The 10,831-nt window shown below is 47.2% G+C and overlaps 1 pseudogene; it reads right to left on the bottom strand.

The window, feature by feature from the left end:
* Window positions 1-197: 197 nt before the first annotated feature.
* On the bottom strand, window positions 198-10,514 carry LOC137159771 (scavenger receptor cysteine-rich type 1 protein M130-like; annotated as a pseudogene).
* Between the last annotated feature and the right edge of the window lie 317 nt (window positions 10,515-10,831).

Genomic DNA, 10,831 nt, shown 5'->3' with positions numbered 1-10,831 from the left:
GTTATTAACAGACTACATTCCTATCTGTATAACCTCAGACACTGAAAATAAATGTGTCCCATTGCTGAGTGTGTTAAAAAAATATAAATGTGTATTTCATAAGTTGTATAGTAGCAAGTATAAAATACTAGAATGATATCACAGCCTGTCACTGAGTCCGGCTTGTGTTCTGAGTGTCGCTATAGTACAAACAGTTACTATTTACCGTCACAAGAGATGTGGGTTTCTTGTCCTCTGTCACACGACTGCTGATTCCAGGGGTCTGATGGGCACTGCCACAAGACGTTGTGCTGCTTATTGCACCGAATACCATCCAGCCAAGTGGGGCCAGCGCCTATTCCATATGGAACGTCTGTTAAAAGTATCCCCCTGTCTCCGCAATCCAAATGTTTGCAGATAAGCACCATGGTGACTGCATCCATCGGACTGTTGCAAACACTGCCCCAAGTCCCGTTGTAGAAAACTTCCAGCCGCCCGGCACACTCACTGCCACTCACCAGCCTCAGATCCGTGAACCCTAGAAGGAAATGCACAAGTTGGGTGTGACGTTTTCTGATACTGAAGTAGAATGTGGTTTGAAGGCTTAAATCCCAAAGATCGCTAACAAACCTGCACGTTCTTCTACAGAAGCAAGATTCATTTTAGGAGTCAGAGAGATTCTTCTAGAGACCAGTGACAGACTTATTAACAATGGAATTGTTATTTAAGAGACACCATTCACCAACAGTTACACAGAATGGTACCCAAGACTCAGAATTTAATCCATGTTCTAAAGCAAAGGAAAGAATGTAATATTTCCAGTACCCTTTGGTATTAACTGTTGTCAATGCTAACTTTTTAATGGTGACCATTAATGGTGGGTAGGTAGGGAAGAAAGACAGACAGAGAAAGAGAAAGGGAGATAAACTTTCATTATCCTCATCTCTCTGCTCAAACACCCATAGACTTCGTTAAATCTCATAGTAACCAACCTCGCACAGTAACTCCCAGAACAGACCTGAGCAGAGAACTCCTGCATCCTCTTTGTGTCTGCAGTTGTGCTGGCCCCATCCGCTGGAAGGACACATCCAGAGACTGGATTCGTTCCCAGAACAGTTTACGTCATTTAGCCAGATCTGCCCTGATCCTGGCCCGTAATGAGCAGAGACAGTTGCATTGATGGCGTGTCCACATCCCAGTTGATTGCAAACAACATTGGAGTCTGACAGGTCCCAGGAATCATCACAGACTGTTCCCCAGGTGCCGTTGTAATAAATCTCCACTCTCCCAGCACAGCGACCTGCCCCATTCACCAGTCTGACCTGCCTGCTCCCTATAAAGATAAATCCTAGCTGTTAATGTGCAGTATAATGATAATTGAACAGCTTCCATGCAAATCAATGATGCTGCTGGAAAGGCTGAAATACTGGAATGCTTTTAAAAAATTGTCTTTAACAAGAAACATAAAAAGGAGAAATCTGTAGAATGAGACAGTGATTAAAGCATTGTACGGAAATCTTCAAAGTACATACATGAATAAAGCCTAGTTCTGAATGCCTGGCTTACCTGTGAGAAAGAACTAGTGAATGTGCATGTGTGGAGTTTGTAGATGTGAAGGGTAACAAGGAAGGTTTCTACAGGTATGTTAGAAATAAGAAGAAGGTCAGGGAAAGTGCGGGCCCCTTACTGAATGGGGGAGGCAACCTAGTGACAGAGGATGTGGAGAAAGCTGAGGTACTCAATGCCTTTTTTTGCCTTTGTCTTCACAGACAAGGTCAGCTCCCAGACTACTGCACTGGGCAGCACAGAATGGGGAGGAGGTGAACATCCCGCAGTGCTGAAAGAACAGGTCCAGGACTATTTAGAAAAGCTGGACATGCACAAGTCTATGGAGGATGCAATACATCCGAGGGTGCTGAGGGATTTGGCTGATGCAATTGCAGAGCCACTGGCTATTATCTTTGAAAACTTGTGGCGATCGGGGGTGGTCCTGGACGATTGGAAAAAGGTAAATCTAGTGCTCATCTTTAAAAAAGGGGAGAAGGAGGACGTGGTGAGCTACAGACCAATCAGCCTCACCTCAGTCCCCAGAAAAATCATGGAGCCTGTCCTCAAAGAATCCCTTTTGAAGCACTTAGAGGAGAGGAAGGTGATCAGGAACAGTCAGCACGGATTCACCAAGAGCAAGTAATACCTGACCAACCTGATTGCCTTCTGTGACGAGATGACTGACTCTGTGGCTGTGGAGAAAGCGGTGGACCTGATATACCTTGACTTTAGCAAAACTTTTGATATGGTGTCCCACAGTATTCTTATCAGCAAGTTAAAGAAGTATGGGTTGGATTTATGGACTATAATTTGGATAGAAAGCTGGCTAGATCATCAGTACTGATCAATGGGTTGATGTCTAGTTGACAGCTGGTATCAAGCGGAGTGCACCAGGGTTCGGTTCTGAGGCCAGTTTTGTTCAACATCTTCATTTATAATCTGGAGGATGGAGTGGATTGTACCCTCAGCAAGTTCGTGGATGACACTAAGCTGGGGGCAGTGGTAGATACGCTGGAGGGTCGGGATAGGATACACAGTGACCTAGACAAACTGGAGGATTGGGCCAAAAGAAATCTGATGAGGTTCAACAAGGACAAGTGCAGAGTCCTGCACTTAGGACGGAAGAATCCCATGCACAGCTACAGACTGGGGACTGACAGGCTAAGCAGCAGCTGTGCAGAAAAACAGCCTGGGTGTTACAGTGGACAAGCAGCTGGATTTGAGTCAGTAGTGTGTCCTGGTTGCCAAGAAGGCTAACGGCATATTGGGCTGCATTAGTAGGAGCATGGCCAGCAGATCGAGAGAAGTTTGCTGGCATAAGCGCTAGTGTGGACAGCGCTATGTCGGGGGCAGAGCGTCTCCTGCCAACACCGCTACCACCGCTCACTTGAGTGGTTTTGTTACGTGGTCGGGGAGCTCTCTCCTGTCGACACAGTGCGACTACAGAGGCGCTCTCAAAGCGGCCCAGCTGATCTGATACAGCTGTGCCGCTGTAAGTTGTAAGTGTAGACTAGCCCTCAGACGCCTACCTCTGAGAGAGGGGCAGAACTAGAGACACACCTCTCATTGGCATCTCCCATTGATGAGTTTACACGGCTCCCTGCCTAGCGTGCAGGCGTTTGTGAGTCCCATTCGCAGGCACCTGTCTCTTCCCATTCATTGTACAGGGAGCCTAGGTGCCTGACTGAGGCGTGTTGGATCACAGTGTTGTTCCTGAGATTTTCTAGGCCCTTAAAGGAAAGAGTTTCAAGGCCTAGTTCCCTGTGTGGGTCCGGGCTCTAGTGACCTTTCTCTGAGCGCTCACATCTCTCTTGTTTGCAGCAGCTCTTGGAAATTCAGCAGAGAGACTCTCCTGTGGTGACAGCAGTGCCTTTTCCTTTGTCCCGTGAACTCTATTCAGATTTGGCTAAGATACGTAGTGTTCAAAATGGCCATTTCCTGTCTCTCACTTGAGTTCCTCAGGAAAATGTTGGCAGCCCATTGAAATCACTGACCCTTCCCACGCCACGCTAACACCAGCACCAAGCAACAGCTGCAGCGTTCACTGTACTGTGAAGAGCACAGTATTACTAGAGCAGCGATGGAGGGGGAAGAGAGCAGGGCTGGGTTCCCTCCCACCCCTCTGTGAATCCCCCAAACCAGCACACGGCCCCAGTGGCCCTTTCACCCTCCCCCCAACCTCCAACATTCTGGGGGCACAACACAGGGCTAGCGCTCCCCCAAGTACCCGGCCAGGGAGGGAACGATGCACTGGGTGGATTACCCCCAGCCATCCTGCTGGCTAGCACCTGGTGCCAGCAGAAAATCCTCCAATCTGGGGTAATACATGGAGCGGCCGCTCCCCCAGATGTGGAGGTGAGGTGGAGAGAGAGCTAGTCGGGGCTGGATTTTCCCACAACCACCATCCAGACCCACTCTTGGATAACAGCCTTCTCCTGCCGCCAGCTGATATTGTTATTTCTGCACATTAAAGAGTAGCAGCAATCTGGGCTCCAGGGCCAACGGTCTGGAGTGCAAGTCAAACTCAGCTGAGCATTCCTAGGGGCAGGGAGCTGATAGGGTGCGTATAATAGAATTTGTTTTTGCCTTTCTCTTTTTCATAAGAAATTTCACATTACAAAAACCTACATTAAAAGAACATTATTTGGGTTTCAAATGTTAAGCACTCAAAAGTTAGGAAATAGATTTACATTTGCCAGGGCAACCTTGCTCTGGGCTCTTTGTGTGTGTGCATGATGATACAGCCTTGGTGTACGTGAGCACACGGTATTGTTTTCTCGGGCCCCCTGCCTCGCTCAGTGCACAGACTGGAAGGCCAAGGGCTCAGAACTGCTGCTCTGCACCGGCACGTCATCGCTAACGTTGTTTCTGCACATAACACACATGCTTTTACTGGAGATGGTCCAAAAGGTGAATCTCAGATCCATATCTGTTTGAGATCTCACCACCAGTGGGGTGGATGCAGGCTCTGGGTTGGGTCATGTTCCCATTGAACCAGGACAGGATGTTTGAAAGGTTTTCACACTTTGTCACCTGAGCAAACGACACCGACGTCCTCAGCAATTCCTGCCTGCACCGACTCAGACGTGGAGACGTTGCAGAGAGTCAGACGAGCCTCGTTTCCTGCACACTGGACCCTTCTCAGCCCCACGGGGCCTGTTCCTCGCTCAGACTTAGGGGGGTTATAAGCTTTCTCAGCGACTCCGCACTGGAGCTGCCTGCACACCACGCTGGCGTCGTTCATGTCCCACTGGTCGTCCAGCACTCTGCCCCACACACCACGGAGGGAAATCTCCACTCTCCCATCACACCGGCTCTCCCCATTCCACAGTCTGAGCGACTCCGAACGACCTGGGCTCAGGAGAGATGGGACATACACGGTGCAAATTAGGAACACTACAAAATATATAGTAGGTAAGTGAATAAAATGATCCTTATTCAAGGCATTGCAGTGGTAGAGGCATCTGCATGTGTCACAAGGAGGGAGTGATTGTGTGTGGTAGGGGTGTGTGTGACATAGAGATCCCTTAGCAAAGGCTTCCCAGTCCTTTGCAACTCTCTCCTCAGACCTGACAAACTCATTACACCGAACACGAGTCTTGTAGGGTATTTATCAATAAGGGGTAACGTGTAAGGTATCTACAGAAAGCTCGTAACTTATCAAGACGCAGAATCATTGAGATCTATGTGTGGGTAACATTTAAGGAGTCATGGAATTACACTGAAAGGAGGCTTTATGGACTTGGAGTAAAAGCTAGTCACCAGGGCTAACAGATCTCAGTGATGGCCCGTTGAAACAGAAGGGAGCTGTCACCCCACCCTGGTTAGCTGGTGAGGTCATTCAAGGCTGAATTCTCTAGCCTTGCTCCATTCTCAGGCCATCAATGGAAAACTATCAGAGACAACCACAAACAATCAAAACTATACAGAGGTAACAAAGGAACAACAAAACAGACAGAGACTGCCCCTGCCTATGAATAAAGACAAAAGCCTGTTTCAGTATAACACAGGGGTCGGTGGGGGATACTCTGGAGCCTGTCACTGAGGAGACATTTTTTGGAGTAGGGGTGTTTTCATGATTCCTGTGAAGCCAGGCAGCTCTGCAACACACTGAACTTTTCGGAGAAAGCTATTATATTAGTTAGGAAAGGTGAGCTGATAAGTGTAGGCCCGAGGTTGTGTTTTATGGTTTTGTTTTATGTTGTAACCATTTGTTTCTCGCTTGTTTCTAGTGAACTGTCTTTCTTAAATAAATCTGCTCGTGTTTTATCATGAGTGTTGTGTGTTACACAGGAGCGGTGATTTAAGTTAAAATTAGTACATTGGGGTACACTGCTCCTTTGGAGGCAGAGGATCTGGGATTTCTGTGAGTAGCCAGGGTCAGGGGCTGGATATCCCAGGGGAATGATTCAAAGGGATTAGGAGACTGGGGTGCATCTGCTGTTAACCTGCAAGGCAAAGACATGGCTGACATAGCCCAGAGGAGAGCGTTTGAGGGGCTAACAGGCTGGTGGTGTTCCGGCATTAACACCCAGCCACCGTGGGCAGGGCTACCTCTTGCTGGAGGCCAGAGGTCACTAGGTGCCCTGGGTTCCTTAAGAACCATCATAGTTTGTCCAGAGCACGGCCACAGTGCACAAAGCTACAGCTATTCTCGGCTGGAGACTGGAGAGAAAAGTACAACTTAGAACAGCCCCGAAGCTGCTCTAGTTTACACCAGGGTCTGGGCGAGGCCCTGCAGGGCACCAGAATAAGGAATGCAAATGTGGCTTCATGCTGTCTTCCCTGCCAGCTAAGTGCAGAAATGGAGTGACTTGGCTGAGAACCAGGTCTACGGTCTAATCGATAAGACTTAGATACCCTGAAGACACCTGAGCAGGCAAATGGTGAGCGTTCTGTGACTGATTTAAGGGAGTTTGGCCAAGGGACATTAGTGACTGGTTAATGTGGTGGTTAAGGAAACAATCCAAGGTGCTCTGGGGAACGGTGACCAGTGAGTCTCTGCCAAAATGTCTAGAAGAGCAGAAGGAGAGAGAGATGCCCTGTTTACAAACTCCAGTACATGGAAACTCTAGTACATGGTCCTACATGGTTTGTTTTGTTTGTTTTGATTTTAACACAAAGAAATGAACCAATAGATCCAAGCAGTTTTGCAGTGGCAGCCTCTGCATACTTATGGCTGGGATTGAGTTTCTTCTATAAAACTGATTTTGGCCACCCTGCTAACTTCTGCTAATAAAGGAGTATCAGTTTAGGGAAATATGGTCATCCTACCGGGCTGTGATGTGGGTCCTTACTCCACGGTGCCAGGTAAGGCAAGGAAGAGGAAGGGGAGTGTCTGAGCATGAGAGAGCTCCTCACCCCAGCTCTTTCTCCATTGCACTGTGTCGTGCAGGGATGGGGACTGGAAGTTTCCTGCATAAGAAATAGCGGCAATCTGGGCCATTGCTCTGGTGGCATGTAAGGCAAACAGAGCTGCTGTGAAAACAGAATTACTGTCCTGCAGAAAACGCACCTATTTCACCATTGGTTTGTTGGGGTTTTTCTGCCAGAAGTCAGGATAAAAAGACAAACTTTTTGTGGATTAAAACAGTCCAGAAAGATATCATTTGAAAATGTCACAGTGAAAAATTTTGAAAATTTCAAATGAAGTGAAAGTTACTGATTTGTCAAAAGGAACCAAAAGAATTCCCCCCACCCCAGCACATGCACACACTTTCTCACACTTTCTGACTCTTTTCCAACTTACAATAGTTGGAAAAGAGTCAGAGTGTTGGCAGAAGTAGTTTTTTACCCACCATTTTACGGTTCCCCCTTTTTGCCAGTTGGAAAACACCACAAAGCACCATGATACACTTTGCCACTGTATTCCAGCTGGCATCAGTTGGAAAATGATAAATTGTAGGTTTTCCCCTCTTTGCAAATAATTTTTTTCTACTGAAAATTTTAGTTCTGAAATGTTCTAGTTTCTGAATCTTTTTTCAGAAAATTGAAAATTTTCTCTGAATTCATTTGCATCAGAACACAATTTTCCACACAAAAAACATTTGATGGAAAATACCTGGCCTGTTCTAAATGCAAGGAGGGGTAGGCAAGCCATGGAGTGGTGGAATCCTGAGCACTGTGATCTGACGATGTGTTCTGAGAACTGACACAGAAATGCAGAACCCAAGTGCCTACTTTTCCCTCTGCAGTATGCAGAGCCAATACTGGCAGTGCATGTGGCTTTCCCAAATGGATCCGGGTTGTCCTCGGGTCCCAAAAGCCGATGCCAAATGCCTATCTTTTCCTCTGCTCGATACAGAGCCAATGTGGCATTTCCAAATGAATCAGGGTTTTCCTGAGGTGGGGCAGGCATTAGGGGCACTCTCTGTATCAGTCTGATGAATTCTAGCTGTACCAGCTGCTCCTTTCTGTGACAGGCAAATGCTCCTTTTCTTCATGTTCAATCTTAATATCTTCCATGATAAACTGGTCTCCACTGAGCAGCCAAAGTTGCTGAAGTATTTATCGGGGAATACAGGAATTTCTCCAGGTAGTAACTACTATTGTACTGTACAACCTATACAATTGTACTGTATAACCTAGATCATTCTTCCTCTCCCCCTGCTCTGGAGAGCAGTATCACACACTGAGCGGCAGGTGTCATGAATGCAGCATTTCTCTCGCACTTACCTGAGCAAATCACACTGGCATCATTGTCATGTGGGCATTGAGAGGTCCCCAGGGCAGTCACAGGGCAAGCTCTCAAATAGGGTTCAGTCCCTTTACAATGAAACGTGTTTTCCAGACGTGGCCCGTCCCTTTCCCAAAATGCCCTCCTCCCGGAGTTGACAGAGCAAATCCGCAGTCGAGCTGATGGCAGAAAACGTTGGCATCAGGCAGATCCCAGTGTGAGTCACAGAGGGTTCCCCAGACACCACGAATCTGGATCTCCACCCTCCCTGAGCACTCTGTGCTGCCGTTCACCAGCCGGAACCCGGTGTGCCCTGGGAGAAGAGAGAAGGGGTTTAGAGAAGAAGCCTTGGTGCTATTTTATACCAAATAGTTAAAGACAGGGAAGTCAGGGGATCAATCACCAAGTCTTACATGCACATATGACGCTGGCATCAGAAGCGTGTGAACACGTCTGATTCACGTGTGATATCCTGGGACAGTACGCGAGGTGGGACTCATTCCCTGCACACTGGAACTCTTCAGTCCAGATCAGCCCATCTCCTTCTCCAAAGTGAGCTCCTCCTGGGGTAGACAAAGCTGTTCCACACTGTAATTCATTGCAGATAACACTGGCAGCTTTGAGATCAAAGTGTGCATCACAGATTGTAGCCCATGTTTCACCAAGCCTTACTTCCACACGCCCTGAGCAGGGACTGTCTCCTCCGACCAGCCGGGGCTGTGAGTAACCTAGAGAGTCAATCAATCCGTCAGTGAATGTTACAGTGACACTCCATACTCTTCAGTACACCTTTCAGTGGATGGAGATATTTTCCAAACTTTTTCATAACAATGTTTAGGAAGCCTGGATATAGCAATGAGTACATTAAAAAGGTACCTGTAATTAAGTCTCTGTTCTTGAAATATGGAGCTTTCTGTCACTATTTAGAAATTAATGCTACTGTCAGAGTTTTTTTAATAATTGTGAAGGATGTGAGAGATGCCTGTATTATTTTATGAAGATTTGCTTCTTTGTTTGTTGTGTGGTCTGCTACAGGATCACTAAGGGTGTGTGTACTGTGCATAAAAAGGTGTGTTCTTAACTCAGGTTAACTAACTTGGGTTAAAATATCAGTGAGGACATAGCAATTCAGCTTTTAACTCAGCTCATGTCAAGCCCAGGGCAGCCTGGAGTTGAATTTGAGCTGCTAACCGAAGTCCAAAGGCAAATTGCCATGTTTTTTCCAAATGAATCAGGGTTTTCCTGAGGCTGGGGCAGGCATTAGGGGCACTCTCTGTATCAGTCTGATGAATTCTAGCTCTGTACCAGCTGCTCCTTTCTGTGACAGGCAAATGCTCCTTTTCTTCATGTTCAATCTTAATATCTTCCATGATAAACTGGTCTCCACTGAGCAGCCAAAGTTGCTGAAGTTTTTATCGGGGAATACAGGAATTTCTCCAGGTAGTACCTACTATTGTACTGTACAACCTATACAATTGTACTGTATAACCTAGATCATTCTTCCTCTCCCCCTGCTCTGGAGAGCAGTATCACACACCGAGGGGCAGGTGTCATGAATGCAGCATTTCTCTCGCACTTACCTGAGCAAATCACACTGGCATCATTGTCATGTGGGCATTGAGAGGTCCCCAGGGCAGTCACAGGGCAAGCTCTCAAATAGGGTTCAGTCCCTTTACAATGAAACGTGTTGGTCCAGACGTGGCCCGTCCCTTTCCCAAAATGCCCTCCTCCCTGAGCCGAGCAGGAGCGAATCCGCAGTCGAGCTGATGGCAGAAAACGTTGGCATCAGGCAGATCCCAGTGTGAGTCACAGAGGGTTCCCCAGGCACCACGCACCTGGATCTCCACCTCCCTGAGCACTCTGTGCTGCCGTTCACTAGCCGGAACCCGGTGTGCCCTGGGAGAAGGGAGAAGGGGTTTAGAGAAGAAGCCTGGTGCTATTTCATACCAAATAGTTAAAGACAGGGAAGTCAGGGGATCAATCACCAAGTCTTACATGCACATATGACGCTGGCATCAGAAGCGTGTGAACACGTCTGATTCACACGGATCTCCTGGGACAGTACGCGAGGTGGGACTCATTCCCTGCACACTGGAACTCTTCAGTCCAGATCAGCCCGTCTCCTCCTTCTCCAAAGTGAGCCCTCCTGGGGTAGACAAAGCTGTTCCACACTGTAATTCATTGCAGATAACACTGGCAGCTTTGAGATCAAAGTGTGCATCACAGATTGTAGCCCATGTTTCACCAAGCCTTACTTCCACACGCCCTGAGCAGGGACTGTCTCCTCCGACCAGCCGGGGCTGTGAGTAACCTAGAGAGTCAATCAATCCGTCAGTGAATGTTACAGTGACACTCCATACTCTTCAGTACACCTTTCAGTGGATGGAGATATTTTCCAAACTTTTTCATAACAATGTTTAGGAAGCCTGGATATAGCAATGAGTACATTAAAAAGGTACCTGTAATTAAGTCTCTGTTCTTGAAATATGGAGCTTTCTGTCACTATTTAGAAATTAATGCTACTGTCAGAGTTTTTTTAATAATTGTGAAGAATGTGAGAGATGCCTGTATTATTTTATGAAGATTTGCTTCTTTGTTTGTTGTGTGGTCTGCTACAGGATCACTAAG

The sequence above is a fragment of the Emydura macquarii genome, unplaced genomic scaffold, assembly GCF_026122565.2.
Source record: "Emydura macquarii macquarii isolate MOO-44397 ecotype Brisbane River unplaced genomic scaffold, CSIRO-AGI_Emac_v2 contig_1883, whole genome shotgun sequence".
NCBI lineage: Eukaryota > Metazoa > Chordata > Testudines > Chelidae > Emydura > Emydura macquarii.
This window is presented reverse-complemented; position numbering and strand designations above follow the sequence as displayed.